The sequence below is a fragment of the Sus scrofa genome, chromosome 4 (assembly GCF_000003025.6).
Source record: "Sus scrofa isolate TJ Tabasco breed Duroc chromosome 4, Sscrofa11.1, whole genome shotgun sequence".
NCBI classification, from domain to species: Eukaryota; Metazoa; Chordata; class Mammalia; order Artiodactyla; family Suidae; genus Sus; species Sus scrofa.
The window spans coordinates 82113075-82131316 of NC_010446.5; the positions used below are offsets into that span (position 1 = coordinate 82113075).

Genomic DNA, 18242 nt, shown 5'->3' on the forward strand with positions numbered 1-18242 from the left:
AGGAAGACCTGATATAAGCTATGGAAAGCTAAATAAAAATTGATGTGGGATCCTTCAATATTAGGCTATTACCGTATGAGAAAATTGAAAAGACAGTGAATCAGTGTAGCAAAAGTTCTGGCAAGACAGTGATTCAACTATTGGGATATGGAGTCTAGAATGAATAAGGAACGATGTGAAGATTGGAGTAGTCTTTGAAAAGAAGAGGATTAGAGGGCTTCTGAGGAGTAAGAGCAGGCAAAGTGGGAGTAACAGAATGAGAGAACCAGAAAGAAAGGAGACTGTGTTTGGACAGTAGTGTGTCTGAACTGAATTCAGGAATGGAGTGACAAGTGACTAGATGCCCGGGGTGTGGCTGTGGGAGGGGGTAGCTGGAGTGGGGTGGAGGAGAAAACCATGGAGATGGTGAGACAAAGAAACTTATTTGGAAGGCTTGACCATGTGGCGCAAAAGTCATCTTGAACAACGGAAGTACTTTAGCATGATTTTAAAAAAGAGTAAACTAAGCACCGATTTTTAAAGGAATATTGAATATTGTGACCACAGGAGATAGTAGCAGATGAAATAAGAGGCCTACTTACATAGGTCAAGAATCAACTAGATTTTTAGAGAACATAACCTAGGCGTTTTCAATGACATTCTTCCCAACCCCACCACCCTGCAAGCAATGTATTTGCATTGACTGATTGGTTTTATAACCTTGGTTAGAGCCAGTCATCACTCCATAAATGGCCTATATTATGAGAATAGATTCTTTTCCTTCACCCCAGATTCTAGCTGGTAAATTTCTAAATTTTCCTTCCAGGCTCTTGTGCTGGAAGCAATGGCTGATTGGTTTCTGATTTCTTCCTACCTCTTGTATCCAATACTATATTTAATTCTATTGTCCACTTGCAGCTCAGGCTTGATTAGAAATCCCAGTGACTTCTATCTGTTTGATTCTAATGAACAACAACAACAACAAAAAGCCCCAGATCAAGAATAAAACTATGGTAGAACACAGACTCCAATAAATCTTCCTCTCACAATGGAGAGGTTGAGTATGTAAATACTTACTGGAGGCAGAAAAACGTGCCCCTGCAGGTGGGCAATTACTTTATGAATGATGCCTGTGACTCACTCATTTCTGCCCAGACTACTCGGGATTTCCTTTCCTCATTAACTTGCAATATTATATATCTTTGCATGAAGGTCATTTTGAAAATGGCCAGAAAAAAAATCAAATGGAAAAATTACTGAAAAAGCCCACACTTGTGTAGTTGTTAACATAATAAAATTTCAAATTATATATCAAATAGTTCTTCAGTATTTTGTCTCAAAATGATATTAATTTGTCTTGTGGGAATGTATGTGTGTATTTTCTTAAGGTGACTCTGTTCCATCTTGAGTATCTTTTTTCATGAGTGACTCTCTTTAAAGGTAGAAATAAATTTCACAGTATATGGTAATAGTTTTGAGACCACTCAGGGGACTCATGCCCATTGAGCAGTATACACTGGACTAACTGATTTAACTGTTGTCTGTTCACTAAGTGCTCTACTTATCACAGTCCACAGAGAACTAGTTTTACCTATGCTGTAGATTCCCATGCATTGATCTAAAGGACTAATTCTCAAACTCTCTATTGCCAGGAGGCACACAGGTGTCTTTGGGGCAGTGCATTTAGTTTGAAAAAGTATACTTGTTATAGAATGTAAATTTTAACTGATTAACGGCACAAATGACCCTTTTCACAGAAAAGAAAATCATGGTCTTGGAGAGTGGACTTGTGGTTGCCAAAGGGGAGGGGGAGGAAGTGGGATGGATTGGGAACTTGGGGTTAATAGATGAAGATTATTGCCTTTGGAATGGATAAGCAATGAAGTCCTGCTGTGTAGCACTGGGAACTACATCTAGTCACTTATGATGGAGCATGATAATGTGAGGAAAAAGAATGTATACATGTATGTGTAACCGGATCACCATGCTGTACAGTAGAAAACTGACAGAACACTGTAAACCAGCTATAATGAAAAAAATAAAAATCATTATATAAAAAACTATTATTCTATTATTTTTATAATAAAAACTTCTGAGAGAAAAAGTTCAATAGGATAATTTTGGCTGCAAAGCTATATCAACACAGGACTACTTTGAGTGTTAGCGATTTTCATTAAGTGGTGTAATGTATATTTTACTACAATTTTGGACAGATACATAGGAAAATATTCACTAAAATAGTCACATATGGATACCAAAACCACTAGTTCAATCTACCTGGCTGATGAATGACTCCAGCCTAATGAAGTAAATTATACTAATAGAGAATTCCTTCATTCTTGCAAACTGCAAGTCTAAGAACTACATGTTTATGGCATCTGCCCACCTGTGTGAGCTCTGGGGCATGTTTTACTTCTCTTCCACCTTTTCTGAATTGAACATGTTCAAACAACTTTCTATGTCCTAATCCTGACCTATCACGTGCAAATTTCAGCTATATTCCTTCAACAAAGAATGGAAGAGGAGAAAGAATAGAAATTTAGTTCAACAAAAATTTAGATAATTTTCTCTTTTTTCTTTTTTTGGCCATATTTGCAGCATGTGGATGTTTCCAGGTCAGGAATCAAACCTGCACCAACAGTAGCAACCCAGGCTGCATCAGTGACAACACTGGGTCTTTAGCTTGTTGAGCCACAGAACTCCAAAATTTAGATAAATATCTCTAAGGTCATTTGGGACCCCTGGAGTAAGCAAACATTGCATTAGAATGTTTTCTTGATAAGTATAGCAAATATATCCTTTGTGTACCAGCATTCTGTGGTTATTAAATACCTGGTTGGTAATAGCCAATCGGACTAAATAGAAATTTGAAATTTTAATACATTTTAAATGAAAATTTTTGTTCTCTTTAGAGATTATAAACTCAGATGACAAGGAGGGCCATGTGGTAAAATAAGCTAATGAAGAAAATTGGGTAAGGATTGTGGTGAACTGGAGAACTTGCACTCTATAGAAGGAAGCTGCTCCTCACCTCCAGACTCTTGTTAGAAGAGAAAATGTGGATCTAATGCTTAAATTTCTACTATTTTTCTCTCAAGAAAATGTGGACAAAAATTGGATATCAGGATTTTTAATATGAGAAAATAAATTTAGTTCTTTGCAGACTATATAGGTGGATGTTGAAAGAGGAGATATTCTTTTTAATAAATATATTTCATAACTAATGAGGAACTATATTAGTAATTGTGGCTGAATAATCCAAAGACCAAAAGTATGATGAATTGTCAATCTATTTAGACTTATGCATCATTGCCCTTCCAGCCCTCTTCCCAAGAAAGGGAAATTTTTGCTAAAGGAGTTTATATATTTCTCAAAGTCCATTTTCACAAATAACTTAAATATTTCTATATGATACTACACTACATTTGCTTTTTATACTTTGAAGTTAGGCAATTTATTTGATAGAACATTATAATTTTCATAAATATACCACCATGAGCCTTGAAAATATTCTATTTCCTTTTGTCCTTTAAAACTACTAAAATGTACTTGGATATCAACTTATTCAATCCTATTATTTTTTTCAGACTTCCTTTATTCTATGCAGTTTTTATGCTAGGCAAAAGACCAGGTGCTAAGCATGGTCTCTGTTTCTCAGATGCTTATGATCTAAAGAGAATGTTAAACTTAATAAAGTCTGAGTTTTAGATGAAAAATAAGATTTTTTAAGATGAAAAAGTATAGACAATAATGACATATTTTCCCTCAGTGATGCACATCCATGATTCTTTACCAGGTAAGTACGTACTTAGAAAAATCCAAAGATCACACTAAAAAAAAGTTATTCTTTCATCTTTGCCCCAGAACAAAGTTCCATTGAAATAATATGTACAGATATGGTTAATAAATTTATTAAGATATAATTAGATATGTTACTTTGAAGATAAGGGCTCTCCTTATTTTCCCAGCCTTAGTCTTTAGAACTTTCTCTTTGTTCCCCTCATTGCCTTGGGCATTCATCTAACTCATTGCTTTATATGCCCTACATTTATCTACATTTATGATACCGTTGAATTGATCCCATCTAAGACAATTACATACAACAGCTTAACATGTAAATGTTGATCAGTTTGTTTTCTTTTTCAAAGCCTGAGACTGAAAGTGATAAGTGCAAATTTCCCAAAAGATATTTTTGTTGCCCCTCTAATCACACCACATAGATAGAAGTTCCCTGATCACATCTAGATTAGCATTGTGGCAGCCACCTCATTCAATACCCCAGGAATTAAGTACAGAGCTTCCAAGAGCAATGTTGGGGAATTACTTAGTGGCTAAAAGTCATTGTCCTGTGAATGAGTTTCAACAAAGACTCAGTTGATCACTTCCTTGATAAAACCATAAAATTGTCTTCCACAAAATCGTCTTCCAGATAATTTCAGAAGATTTCTGAAATCCTGAGTTACCAGCAGCTAATCTGATCTTTCATGGTTCTTAGCTGATTATTGGCACACATGTCACATTTTATTTATAAGGCAAAATTTTATTTTTGTCGTAAAGCCCATGACAAGGGTGATCCTTGTGGGTTTTTTGTTGTTATTGTTGTTGTTTTTGTTTGTTTGTTTTTTGCGATTCACCTTTCCACATTATCACCATTTGGGTAGCCTTTATCATTAAAAGAAAAGACAACTTGGAGAAGAAATACTCCTAACTCGTTACCAATAAATATTTGCCAAAGATTTAAATGAGATTTGGTTCTGGTATTAACATCAAACATGAAAGCTCACCACGCCTTTATTTACATTTGTTTTGAAAGTATATTAAGAATTCAGATCAGTGGTTTATTCATTCACTTTGGAAAATAAAGACAACAGGATGAATTTCTATTTCATTTATTTGGGGAAATGAGGTCTATTGTAACTGGTACTATTATATAATTGTACTGTTCAACAGTCAAAATAGTTTGCCATTCTTTTGAGGGAAGTCTATATTTAAGTGAAATAGAGTAAAAAATAAGTAATTTTTAGTATGACGAGTGGATACCAAGCACCTGTAAACTACTTGGCACTGTAGATGGATAAGCTCTATGTCTAATAATACTCAGGTCCAGACATGGGTTTTTGGAGCCTGATATAGAATTTAAGAAAATGACACAAAAAATATGACTTTTTAAATTTTTACACGTGAATATATTGCAAGGGCCTTTCTCAAGGGTTTGGAAGGTTTCTGTGCAAATGTGGGCCCTGACACCTGAGTTTCCTATGGTTACCAGTCACACTTTAAGAAAAGCAGCAACATTAATTACACCTTCCCAAGAGAAAGAGGATGCTGAACTCGGAAGGTCTCCAGCAGGAACTTATAGTTTTCATATGTTCACATGTGTGGTGTACAGGGAGTCAATCATGAAAAATTACAAAAATATGACTCAATCTAGAGGGATAGGTTAGAATCCTTATATCCTTCTCTGATAGGATATATTAAAGGTTGGGTAGCCTCACTCATCTTCTTTTCCTGGACCCAATTCCTAATCTTGACCCTAGATATCTCACCACTTTGTTGGGGAGAAGTAAGACAGAGAGAAGAATACAGAAGAGAATTTCTTCCTAAAATCAGGAGGGTGAATGCCTTAACACCTTCCCCTAGATCTTTCCAGGGAAAAGGATTCTCTTTTGAAATGGAGATAATACCAGATCCATCTTTCACTAAGTGCAAAAAGAGAAAGACAATTCCAAGAAAAATGTTACCCTACGAGTAAGAGCACAGAGAACAGGTCCTAAGGTCTCTATTATCCTACCTGTCTATTCCACTATCTAGTTTAATTTTCTTCATAGCTCATATCACTCTTCAAAATTCTGTTTGTTTAGTTCACATTTTTCCGTCTGCCTCACTAGAATGTCATTTCCATGAGAGTATGAACCTTATTTGTCTTGTCTTCCAGTGTAGTCCATGAGCATAAAATAGACATAATAGACTTCCAACACATAATAGACTTTCCTAAGTATTTTTCAATACTTTGATAGTGATAAGTATTCTACTGCTTTTCTGGGCTTAGACTGATAGGGCTTGGAAGGGAGAAACTGCATGTAACAACAAGAGAGAAATTGATTTATATTCTGTCTTGCTGTACCTATTCCAGTTGACTTCAGACTTTCTGGCAGGATAACAGAAAACAAAAAACAAACAAACAAAAAAACCCTCTCTGGATCAGAGAATAGGAAGACATTTTATCAACCTCATGTTTATTGCTTTCTTTATATTTAGCCTGATCCAAAATAAATATCTCAGAAGTTTATATATTCCATGTGTTTTACCACTTAATATCTTTCCCTCAGTTCTGTTCTTTCCATGACTATAAAGTTTTTCATCTGATAATAAGCAATGGTTTTCTCTTTGTGTTTCCTGGAGCCCCAGGGTTGCTTTGCAGGTGCCTCCAGGCTATTAGGAAGGATGAGGGTAGAAGTACCTGGAGCCCCAAGCCATCTATCCTGTCTTTTGATCATAACAGCTCTGCTTCGAGTTGTTTTATGTTTTGTCCTTCTCTGTATGATATGACTTGATGCCACATGATTCCAAGGTTTAAGCAAAATATTTGGACACCATTCATATTTGACATCATCCTTTGGCTATGAAAAATCCCAGATGCTTCTACGTAATTCTAAACATCTGAGTCCCTTGAAAGATACTTCTAATCTGAAGGTTTCCTCCCACAATGTTTGGCTTTTTTGCATTATAATCCAAATGATTATGTACTTTTATTTCAACAATAAAGAAAAGATGGCATACTTTTGCTTATTTGTGCCATAATCACAAAGGGGATAGGACTAATACCAAGAAAAAAATAAGAATTTCTCTATACTCTTTCCTAGAAAATAAAAAAAAAATAAGTACAAAATATGTATTGAAAGTTTTAAAGAAGAACAATGATAGGCTAGTTAAAGACTAACTGATTTTATTTTTATTCATCATGGTGGCTTTTTGTTAGGATACGAAAAGAGAATTCCTGAGCCAGTTCAAGCTGGGAGCCTGTTTGAGGTCATTGTATTTCTGGTTAAGCTCACCCCTTTGAAACTCTCCTCAGAGTTCCCACTGTGACGCAAGGGGATCCATGGCCTTGTGGGAGAACTGGGATGCAGGTTCAACCCCTGGCCCTAAACAGTGGGTTAGGGATTTATCCGTTCCTCAACAGAGTCAGGTACTCTATGAGTAATACTTTCCTAGAGCTACCTGATATGCAAGTTTGATGTGCTTTCTTAATTTACTAGTTCAATTATTTGAATGACTTTCTTTTGTTCATCAATAGACCTTGTTTTACATCATAAAAAATGCCATATTCAAAATGTTAACAACTTAATTTGTTTCAGTGCTTTAGAAAGTTGCTATTCTTGAAATATACAAACAATAAAGTACTGTCAACTTATTGATTGCCAATGAGATTTTTATGACATCCTTGCAATTATACCTAAAATTCTGCATCATTCAGTCTGTATCAGGCAGGTCTGTCTATATGGAATCACTGATTGGTCATTCTTAGCTGAGCAGATTCTATCTTCCCTATACACTGTACTTTAGTAAATCATACTTTATTCATTATATTGACATAACTTTGAAAGTGGGTGATCACAAAAATGGTCCATTTGACCATCATTTGTTTGCTGACTACTGGTGTTTTCATTCACAGATAAACACTATTCTATAATATTACTATGTTCACTATGGAATTTTTTTATAGCCGGTTTTCTTTATTCACAATATGTCTATGTTCTCTGCCAATTATATGGCAAGCCCCTTGATGGCCAGAGCCCAGGTCTTAATATCTAGATAGCCCACATAGTGTCAAGTTCAAGTTTCACATTTGGCCAGGCTTGTGGTGGGGGTAGATTTAGCCTTGTGGTCTGAAAACATCACTAACAAGAGATTTTCCTGACCTTTCTAGTTCAAGGAGATGGAGAGGAAATGAACTAGTCAGGGGACAGAACTAGAGCCAGGAAATATAGAGGCCAAGGACTACATGGGGTAGTCTTAGATTTAGGAACCCTTGAGAGGAAGGGTAGAAAGGGAAGATTTTGAAAACCAAAATGAGCCCAATTGAGAGGAAACTGTAAAGGAAACCCTGGGGTCAGATGGAGCCAGAGAACACAGGAGAATCACTCTATCCTGGACTGGGGCTTAACAAAAGCACAGAAGCCAGGGACCAAAGTTCATCAAGCTGATTGTGGAAGAAGGAAGGGTTAGGACAGACTGAAAGGCTGGGATCTTAAATGAAGAGGTTCAAATCTGGAGCTTGAGTGGGGAGTGAAAAAAAAAGAATCAGCATAATTGAGAAAGCCAGAAGAAAGCAGATATCTGAGTGCCATTCCAGCTGTATTTATTCCTGATCATCGCATATATTCCTGATCAGCACATGTCCCTGAGCCTTGAGGCATAGGCAGAGCTTCTGACAAATGCACATAATCAAATATAGTTTCTGTTTCTGTATCTGAATTTTGCTTGCTCCCATTTGCTTTCCCACTCTCTTCTCCTCTAGCTCCTTCACTTTTTCTTGCTCACTCATTCTATGGACTGTAAAAAAAATATGGCTAATATGCAATTCAAGTCACTACTGTCATAGATAGTTGAAATTACGAAAATAACACCACTAGGCTCAGCAGCATGAATATAGGGTACATGGCGTCGTCTGGGATGGTAACAGAGACAAGGAGAAGTAGAAAATTGAGGAAAGCAATTTAGAAAGCTTTCAATGATTGAACTTCCTATGGTCCAGACATCAGTCTAACATCTCTCTGCATATTAATTCTAACCTCAAAATGGTGTTGGAAGGCAGATATTTTTATCTCCATTTCTAAAATAAGGAAACTGAGACTCCAAAAGAAGAACTAACTTGCCCAAAGTTGCATAGTTCAGTGGCTCAACCAGTATTCAAGTCTGAGTTCCTCTGTTTCATAACTTTCCTTCTACTTCTTCTAATGAAATTCTCTACTTTGGAAATTTTCAATAACTTTTTAAATTCCCTTTTACCTCATATCGGTGAAGACACAGTTACTAGTACAGTCTTACAAATTTGCTCTTGAGTGCTCTGTGGTATCCTCTGGACCTTTATTTCTTGACAATTTCTGCCCTTACTTTACTATTACAAATGGAACAGCATAAATGAATAAAACAGTTTTTTATTAAATATAATATGGCTTACAATGGGGACCTGCTGTGAAGCACAGGAAACTCTATCCAATAACCTATATGGGAAAATAATCTGAAAAAGAATGGATATGTGTATGTGTATAACAGAATCACTTTGTTGTATGGCAGAAATTATAACATTGTAAATCAGCTATACCTAAACATAATTTTAAAAAATGACTTGTGTAATGGGTCTTGAATACATGGTCTGCTGCTTCTGCACTGAACCTGGATATAATTCTCAAATTTTCCTGCAGTTGCAGAAGAAGAACTTGTGTTGTCACTGTTCTCTGCCTCTGGCTACTTGTTTTCAACAGGAACAGCATTTATAGAATCGTCACAAAGATAGGAAACTACATCCTATCTTCCCAAGTTGGCAGGGACAGCAAGTGTAAGCTGCTAGGAAATTGTAAAGTACTTTTGAGATGATTTATGTGTGTGATCCAAGAGGTTGTTTACTCATGGGGCCCAAATCTTTCCGGTCCCAGGAAACACAAATGATCCTTGACTAAAGTCAGTACGCCAAAAGACACTAAGAGTTTATTCAGAATCTCCTTTTGAAAGCCTCTCGTGGTCATACAGGAAAAGCCAAGCCCTGAAATTGTATGTAGAAGACAAGGCTGTGACAAAAACTCATCATGGATCCAGATTTTGTCTGGTCCACTTCTGAGCTGTGCTTCCTGGCATATATATTTCCTCAGGAAGGAAGTTTAGCCAGAAGTTGACTTGTGATTCTGTGGGTTCCTGCTGGGCTGGTAGGCTTGCTGTCCTTATTGTCCCATGATATTGATTTACTTTCTGATTATATCTGTTAAGGATGCATTCGTTCATTCATTGAACAATATAAGGTGAACACTTACTATGAGCTGGGCTCTATTTAGGAACTGGGAATACCATGCTAAGCACACACAAACATGTTTCTTACCCTCAAGGAGCTTATGGTTTAGTAAAGGAAAAAAAGAATCATAGAGTTATGCAATTTCTAATTGCGATTTGGAGAAAATAACAGGCAGGTTTGAGAGTATATTAACATGGATTGTATCTAGTCTGTAGAGGTGGGGCAGATGACCCTGGGAAAGGACGTTTGATCAGAGACTGGTGAAACAAGTATGACTTTGCAGACACTTGGGATTGATAATTAATCAAGACTAAGACTAGACAAGCCACTGGAATTGTGCACACGTAAAAGCAATCAGCAGAGAGATGGCTTTTTTTTTTTTTCCTTTTAAGATGGCACTATTTTGGCAAAGGGAGGAGGAACTCATACTTGTACAGACCCAGCCTCACCCAAATGACATTTATATCCCTTCTCCAGATCAACTCTTGAAGCCTGGTTTGGTTTGACTCAGCCAGCAACCTATTTTCCCCCTTTGCTTTGCAATGGTAATCAACTGGTCAACTCCCCCCAAAAGTCTGGGGCTTCATCCCTAACTACCAACTGGTTCCACAATTTGCTTTCTTACTCTCCACTTTTCCAACTCCCCATCTCACTGTTCTGACCTCCTCCTTTACCACACTGGTTCCAGTCTTCTCTCTCTCTCTCTCTTCGGTTGTTGGCTTATATACATCCTCTGAGACTCCTACGTCACAACTGTGACCATAGGCATAGAGTCAAGAGCAAATTCTGGGTCATGTGCTCCTTTGGTTCCAGAGAGAAACATAGACAGTACATCACCCCATGTGGCTTTTCCCACCATATACTAAAATCTGGGTGTAGCTGAATCACTTTTATTATGAGATATGTCTAAATCTATTCTCCTTGGATTATCTTTACCTGGGAAATACATGACCTGAGCATTTCAATAAAAGAACTGGTTTTCTTTTTTTGTTGTGTTTCACTCAGGCTTGCAGAGGTGTGACGTATAAGCTGAAAGTAAATTTAATAGGAAACTTAGGTTTTGTTTCCCTAGCAACACTAATTCAGTCTTCTTACAAATGGAAACGACACTGGAGGCCTTTGTTTCTGCATTCCCAGCTCTACAGGGCAATGTGACATGCTGAGCACTCTGGAAACAGTGCTATATCTTAGAACTCTGTGACATTCACTTTAGAACTTTCCCTCACTAAATTTCATGCAGTCTCATGGGCATTAAGTTGCAGTTGATATCATCCTGTTTGCTGAAAAAATGGGGACAGAAGAATATTTAGCATTGTGACAGTACGTGAGCACATGCTTGTCAGCAGGGCAGGGTGCATTATGTAAGGCCAGAATGAGGAGTTTCGTGGGTCTGGAACAAGAGTGGCTGGAAGGTCAAGATCAAAGTGAACAATAGTCCAGCAGTTCAGATATTCAGGGCTAGAGCACTGGTGTAAAGGAATAGTAACCACATGACATACATGGGCACTCATTCTTACCTCTCCCCTCTATTCTGAACATTTTATAAACACCAGGGTAAGTTTCAATGAGAATCTTGGAAAATATAGTACATCACTTTTATCCATTTGAATAGTTTGCCTCCAAGAGGCTTTGGTAAAATTTGACCTATTTTCTACATTTAGGAGATTTCATGGATGTCATTCTTGTGGGAGGTTTTATAATATAGCAGTGAGACTTTGTGTTCTAGTGACAGACTGCCAAGATTTAAATCTTGGCTCTACCAATTACTAGCTCTGATACCTGGGAAAGCCTTTTACTTTTTGTGCCTTAGTTTTCTCATCAAAAAAATGGTCATGAAAGTAGTTTAGGGTTGTAGAGATGGTTAAATGAAGACATCTATATAAAACACAAAGAACTGCATTTAGTCTTATAGCAGGTGCTTACTCTGTGTTAGACGGATCTGCCACATCCTCCCACCTATTTGCCATGGGAAGAGAAAGCATTTGTCAGATATTTCTGAGTCCTTGAGAAAAGTCCACAAGAACTGACACTATGTACATTTTTTTCCCCAAACTAATTCCATGAGGATTTGACTATTCCTGTTTTGTAGCTTCTCCTTTAATTTCGTAATTGAACAGAGGTTTGAGATTGTGGAGGACAAGTAGGGGCAGGAGATGAAGGAGGAAGAGGAAAAGAGGTGATAAGAAATCCCAAGACCTTGGAGCTGCTTACAAACTGGCACCCACACTCCTCCTTCCTCTCCTCCAACCACCCCCAATGAGGTTTGCTCATTCCCAGTAACTGGAGATCCTGCTTGCAAGAGTGAGGTGCCTTTATCATGGATCTGCAAGAGCCAAGCCTGAAACACAACTCCTAAGGGTGAAGTTACTCACAGGCAATTATGTAGCAATGCAACCTGCAATGAGAACACAGATTAGCACAGCCCTGGTAAAAACAGGGACCCAGGGTTCTATGTGGGTGTGGAGATTTTAAAGATTTATTTTTCACCCTTCAGGTTAAGATTAGAAGAAACCAAAAGCACCAAACCTTTGTTTTTATCTGTCTTTCTTAAACACTTACCTTGCAATTTTAGAAAATTAAAGGGTACAGTATGCATTTAAGGTAGTGTTAAGACCCAAATCAACTAATATCAGGCAGAAAAGAACAAACCCCACACATTTTCTTTTGTTTGTAAAGGAGGATAAATGTTACCTGATTGAAATCATAATTGTTGGGCATGCCTCCCTCTCTTGCCTATTTCCATGCTCATGTTCTTGAGAGCACACGGGACATTCTGGCCGAACACAGGGTGCCCATTCCTGGAGAGAAATTCTATCCCAAATACAGACACTTAAAAAGGCAAACTTGGCTCTGGAGACTTAAGCCCTGCCCTCTGAAGACCTCTCCTAGCATTTCTCTTCCTTATATATTTCCCACTTTGTTTTCCAGCAGTACTAATCAAGTCAGGCCTCTCTCATGGCGCAGGCACCTAGCTTGTGCAGATACTTCCACTGTTGAGTGTGTACCTCTTCTCACACTCTCACCTTCAACTTATCTTTTTGCTTTTTGTCAAGAGCAAAATACTAGGGTTATTATGTATTAGGCTTTAAAGTAAGCTTCTCCCTCTTGGCCTCTGTGTTGGCCAGGAAGAGGAAGATGACAGTAGTCAACATTTCTTGCTGTTCATTATTCTCATTCCTTTTTTCCCTTTCTTTCTTTTTACGGTCACACCTGTAGCATATGGAAGTTTCCAGGCTAGGGGTTGAATCAGAGCTGCAACTGCTGGCCTACACCACAGTCACAGCAACGCCAGATCCAAGCCACAACTGTGACCTACACCACAGCTCAAGGCATTGCTGGATCCTTAACCCACTGAGTGAGGCCAGGAATGGAAGCCGAATCCTCGCAGAAACAAGGTAGAGTACCTAACCCACTGAGTCCCAATAAGAACTTCTTTTTTTTTTTTTTTTTTTTTTTTTTTTTTTTTTTTTTTTTTTTTTTTTTTTTTTGTCTTTGTTGTTGTTGTTGCTATTTCTTGGGCCGCTCCCACGGCATATGGAGGTTCCCAGGCTAGGGGTTGAATCAGAGCTGTAGCCATCGGCCTACGCCAGAGCCACAGCAACGCAGGATCCGAGCCGCGTCTGCAACCTACACCACAGCTCACGGCAACGCCGGATCGTTAACCCACTGAGCAAGGGCAGGGACCGAACCCGCAACCTCATGGTTCCTAGTCGGATTCGTTAACCACTGCGCCACGACGGGAACTCCCCAATAAGAACTTCTGTTCTCAGTGCTTTATGGGCATTCTCTCATCTAAGTTATGAACTATTAGGTCTGAGATATTATCCCCATTTTATGAAGGAAGAGGCTGAGACTAACATTGGTTAAGTAACCTATCCGAGCTTATATAGCTTGTGCAGGTCAAGCATGTCAAGAGTCAGAACTCAAACATAGGTCTGCTGGAATCTGATAGTCCAGCACTTCATAAAGCTTCTATCCAGGACCCTGGCTTGTGTTGATGTCCTTTTCCACTCTAGGGATTTCTGAGTAACTTGGGGTGGCATGAGTAGTCAGAAACAGATGAGATACTTGAAGACCTATATTTGTACAAAATAAAAAATGGATGATCATTTGCAGGAAAAGATTTAACATAGTGTTGCTTTAGAGAGAAATACCAAATATCAACTGCTGTTCAGAGATTCATATCACACATTTTTTTTTCAATCCCATACACCAAAGCATGACTGGGTTTTAGTATCAACCTAAGACATATTATTTGTATCCTGAAGCCATCTTGAAATTTTTGCTACATATATATGAGATTTTTTGGTTTTCTGCAATGATTCAGTAAAATCATTTTCACATTCTTATAGATTTTCCTTGTATATTCTACAATTTGGGTTTGCTAAAACATTTATCTATCTTGCAAAAAAAATATCTTTTTATTTATTTTCTTCTTTAAACAAATAAATGTCTTGTGATGCTTATAATAGTAGTACATTAAGTTTTACCTAATTAAGGAGTTGCTATTTTTTTGCATGTGACATTATAACTCAGTGCCTCAGTTGCCTGCATTTTCACCTCTGTTTTCAGCATTTATCTCCAACATGACATTGGACCTGTTGTGCTCTTTATGTGAGTTTGGTGATTATAGGCAGAAGGCTTAGGTTCTAGCAGAGAGTGATTTTGGAGGTGGAAGGCTTCATGATGGCTCAGGTCCCCAGTCCATCCAATCCCCGTAATTATTCTTTTGAGTAATGGCTTTGTGTCCTTTGGTGGAGGCAAACAATAGCCAAATTGCAATAAACTATTTGTGTAAATGATGGTAGGATTTTTTTTGAAGTGGTTATTTTTAACTTTTAGTTTTTGAAAAGAGCACATTAAGAAGATTGTCTAAAATGGGGACCTTGTGCTCAACTGAACTGAAAAATCTATCCAACTGAATAATGGTTTCTTTAAAATCATGTCAAAACTCTTACCCTTTCTCCTTTTCAGAGTGCCCAGGATCCAAAGTGCTTTTGGCAAGGGCCCCAGAAGTGGATGCTGAAGGAGGGGCCAAGGTCAAGTGTGTCAAATCATGTCCTTTCTAGGCTACCTCCTGGGCTGCCAGCATTCAGTGGGACCTTCTTTGAATACGGGAGCAATTTGATATATTATTCAGCAAACAATATAATAGAATGTACAAATGAGCAGTACTTTCCTCTCCATTATAAGAGTTGCTGGGTAACTGTTTTCTCTTTTGCACGTAAACATAGTGTCAACACAGTTTGGGTGAATTTACTTAAGTAATTAATGGTGCATCTTAACAAAGCCATACTTCTGCTTATAATCCCCATATAGACCACTTAGCTTTCTTTTTTCTGTACTGACTGCTTGCACTCCCAAATCTCGCAAATCTAGGGCCTTGATCACCAGGCTGCCGTTGAGAGGCTCTTGGTGGGTAAGTTTATCTGTCTACCCAATGGTGACTCTTTGTTTGAATAGGAATAGTGCATTTCTTCGGAAATAATTTCAGTGTTCCTCTGAACCTCTGCCAAGTGTACTGAAATTGTCGCCCTAACTGAAATGCAAAATGCACAATATTCTATGCCTACAACCCCGAGTCAGTAATTGCACACATAACCTTGAAAGTGCATTGATTGCAAAGGCCTTTATTGTTCGTGGAACCCTGCCACCTGGGGAGGGGACTTTGAACTTTAAGAGCACAGGAACTGTTTGGTCCCTGGAGTACCTTGTTTCGAAATCTGGCTGAACCTCTTTGTTAGCTATGAAAACTTGGGCAAGTCTTCACTTTTTTAATGCTTCATATTCATCATCTAGAATATGAGATAAGCAGTCAGTAAGTGTTAAGTACAAAACAAGAAAATCCGTGTAAAAGCCCTCAGCAGTATCTTGTAAATAACAAATACTCAAATAAGTGTTAATGCTTATAAACACATTAACTTCCATCTTAGGGAAGGGAAAATGAGGATGTAGTAGGTGAAATAATTTATCAAATGATTTGCCAGGTCTGGGTTCATGAAATATTGAAATAGATTCTGCGCAAAAGTTAACTTTCTGCTTATGGAGAGGTAGTTGAGATCATTGGTTAAACAACACATTTAATGTATGAGGAAGAAATGGAAAAGAAGAGCCAGAATGATTACATTTTCATTTTTATTTTAAAATTTTTGGCAAGAATCACCTCACCAACCAGTCTGCATGGTTTTCTTTGGCAGCAGAACACAGTTAAAGGTTCCTTGGCTCACAACAGATCATTGACCAATTAGATGATCATGGTGAGTAACTTACTGGCTCTGAACCAGTTTTTCCATTGCAAAAAAGGGATGAGAGATCTTAGTTCATTGGATTCTCACGAGGAATGTGTAAGATAATACATGTGAAGGTACTTCCTAATCCATAAAATACTTGAAAAATTATTACTATTTGTGGCCGAAGGGTTTAATAATAAATTTACATAATTCCTTGAAAACCATTTAAGGAGTGAATGCTGACAGAAAGAGTAGGCCCAGCTCTTCTTTTTCTGGATCTATGTTATTGATACCCTGCTGGACACCAGATGAAGTAAGCCTGTTCTAAAGTCTCTCTCATGGCATGTCCACAATTCTGCTCCCTGCCCTCACTGACCACATATGACAGAAGTACTAATAGGCTGAGGAAGGACGAAATCCTCCCTTTGAGTATCTTGTTTCTTTTTCGGGGAAAGAGTCCCTCTCCTCAAAGAACTGAAATCCATTTCTTGATATGGAAGTTATTGGAAAAAATTATTTGCAAAGAAAATCTTACTAAAAAACAAAAACAAACAACTACCCAAAACCCACAAACAAAAAAATCCCACTGAATCAGATGGCGTTATTTCTTCAGATTCATTAGTTGGAAAAGAGCTGCCTCTCTTTAGGCACTGTGGGTGAGGGTCCTCCAAGCATTTATTTGTGATAATGGGTGAAGCTGGGTCACTCGACTTTAGCTGGAAAGGATCCTCCATCTACAGTTGGAATGTTCCTCTTTTGAAAATGAGAAAACTGAAGCCTGGAGTATGTTAAAACTCCCATTTTCATATCCAGTTTTATGTCTTGCCATATCCAAGTTTTTATTTTGTATTTTAGCCATGCAACATTTATTATTTTAGTCTCTGCAGTGCTCTGTGTATGTATGCTTCTACCTCGGGGCGTTTGCACATGTTATTTTTATGTCTTGAACAAATCTCTCTCTTTCTCTACCCCTCCCTCTTTATACCATTTCGTGTGTCTATAGCCTACCCCACAGTGATTGATATTATAGCACTTGTAATTTATCCATCCGTCTGTCTCCTTCACCAGACTGTGCATCTAAAGAGAAGGACCATTTCACCACTTAATAATCCCCAATGTATTCCTTTTGCTCTGCCAAGTTCTTGGTTTATTTTAAATGTTCAACAAGTACTTGTGGAATGAAAACATAAATGAAGATGTGCTAATACTTTTATTTTTAACGTTTTAATCTCCTTTGGATATTTTTGTAACCTTCAAGGGTGTAAAATCCTTATATGGTATGTAAGGGCCTAGGGTTTTTAAGCTCTCAGTCAATGATAAAATGAAACAACTAGGGCTTCTTATTAAATCTGAGCAAAGACGTAGTCATAGGCAAAGTTGCTTTTTTTATTCAACAAAGTTAACACCTCAAAGATATAATGAAAAAATGGAAGAGATTATGGAAAATGTTGGATTCCTATGGGGAGAAGGAAGATATGTCTTTGAAAGTAGCTCCAGATAAATGAAGAGAATTGAAGTCCTAGCATTGGGATAGCTAATTGGTGAGAATTACTGTAGATATGTAGAGTAATTGTCAGTTGAGGAAGACTATATAAAAGTAGGAAACATCCTACCTTGAGGGATTTAGAGCAAGGGCTGGGCACTGGTTCAGGCACCTAAGAATACCTTTTTCTCTGAGGGTACAGCCCTGGGTAATAGGCAGCCACTTACAACTGTTTTAATACTTCTGTTCTCTGTTTCCAATTGGAGTGCTCCCAAGGGCAGGGACTTCTCTAAATATCTCTGATTCTTACAAAACTGGCATAGAGCCTAGCACAGAGCAGGGTTTTAGTGAAGAAAGCTTTTGAATGAATAAGTAGAAGTTAGAAGTAGAGATAAAATAAAACATTTTAGATGTTTTGGTGTATGTATATTGTGATGACTCAGCAATGTGGGAAAAGTGGCTGGTTGCATGCAACTGGCAGTCTGGACGGTGAGTTTTTCTTCTAGCATCCAACAGGGCAGGCGATCAGTAGAATCTAGTA

The 18242-nt window shown here is 37.8% G+C and overlaps 1 long non-coding RNA gene and 1 pseudogene across 7 annotated transcripts in view; one reads left to right on the forward strand and one right to left on the reverse strand.

Moving 5' to 3' along the window:
- Positions 1-18242, reverse strand: part of LOC106510108 — a 198604-nt pseudogene that overhangs the window by 79158 nt on the left and 101204 nt on the right.
- LOC110260299 overlaps positions 13287-18242 on the forward strand; it is a 51171-nt gene continuing 46215 nt past the window's right edge. For all 7 annotated transcript variants that reach the window (XR_002343344.1, XR_002343345.1, XR_002343343.1 and 4 more), the window contains exon 1: positions 13287-13383. This is a non-coding gene — a long non-coding RNA (uncharacterized LOC110260299). The remainder of the gene's footprint in view (positions 13384-18242) is intronic.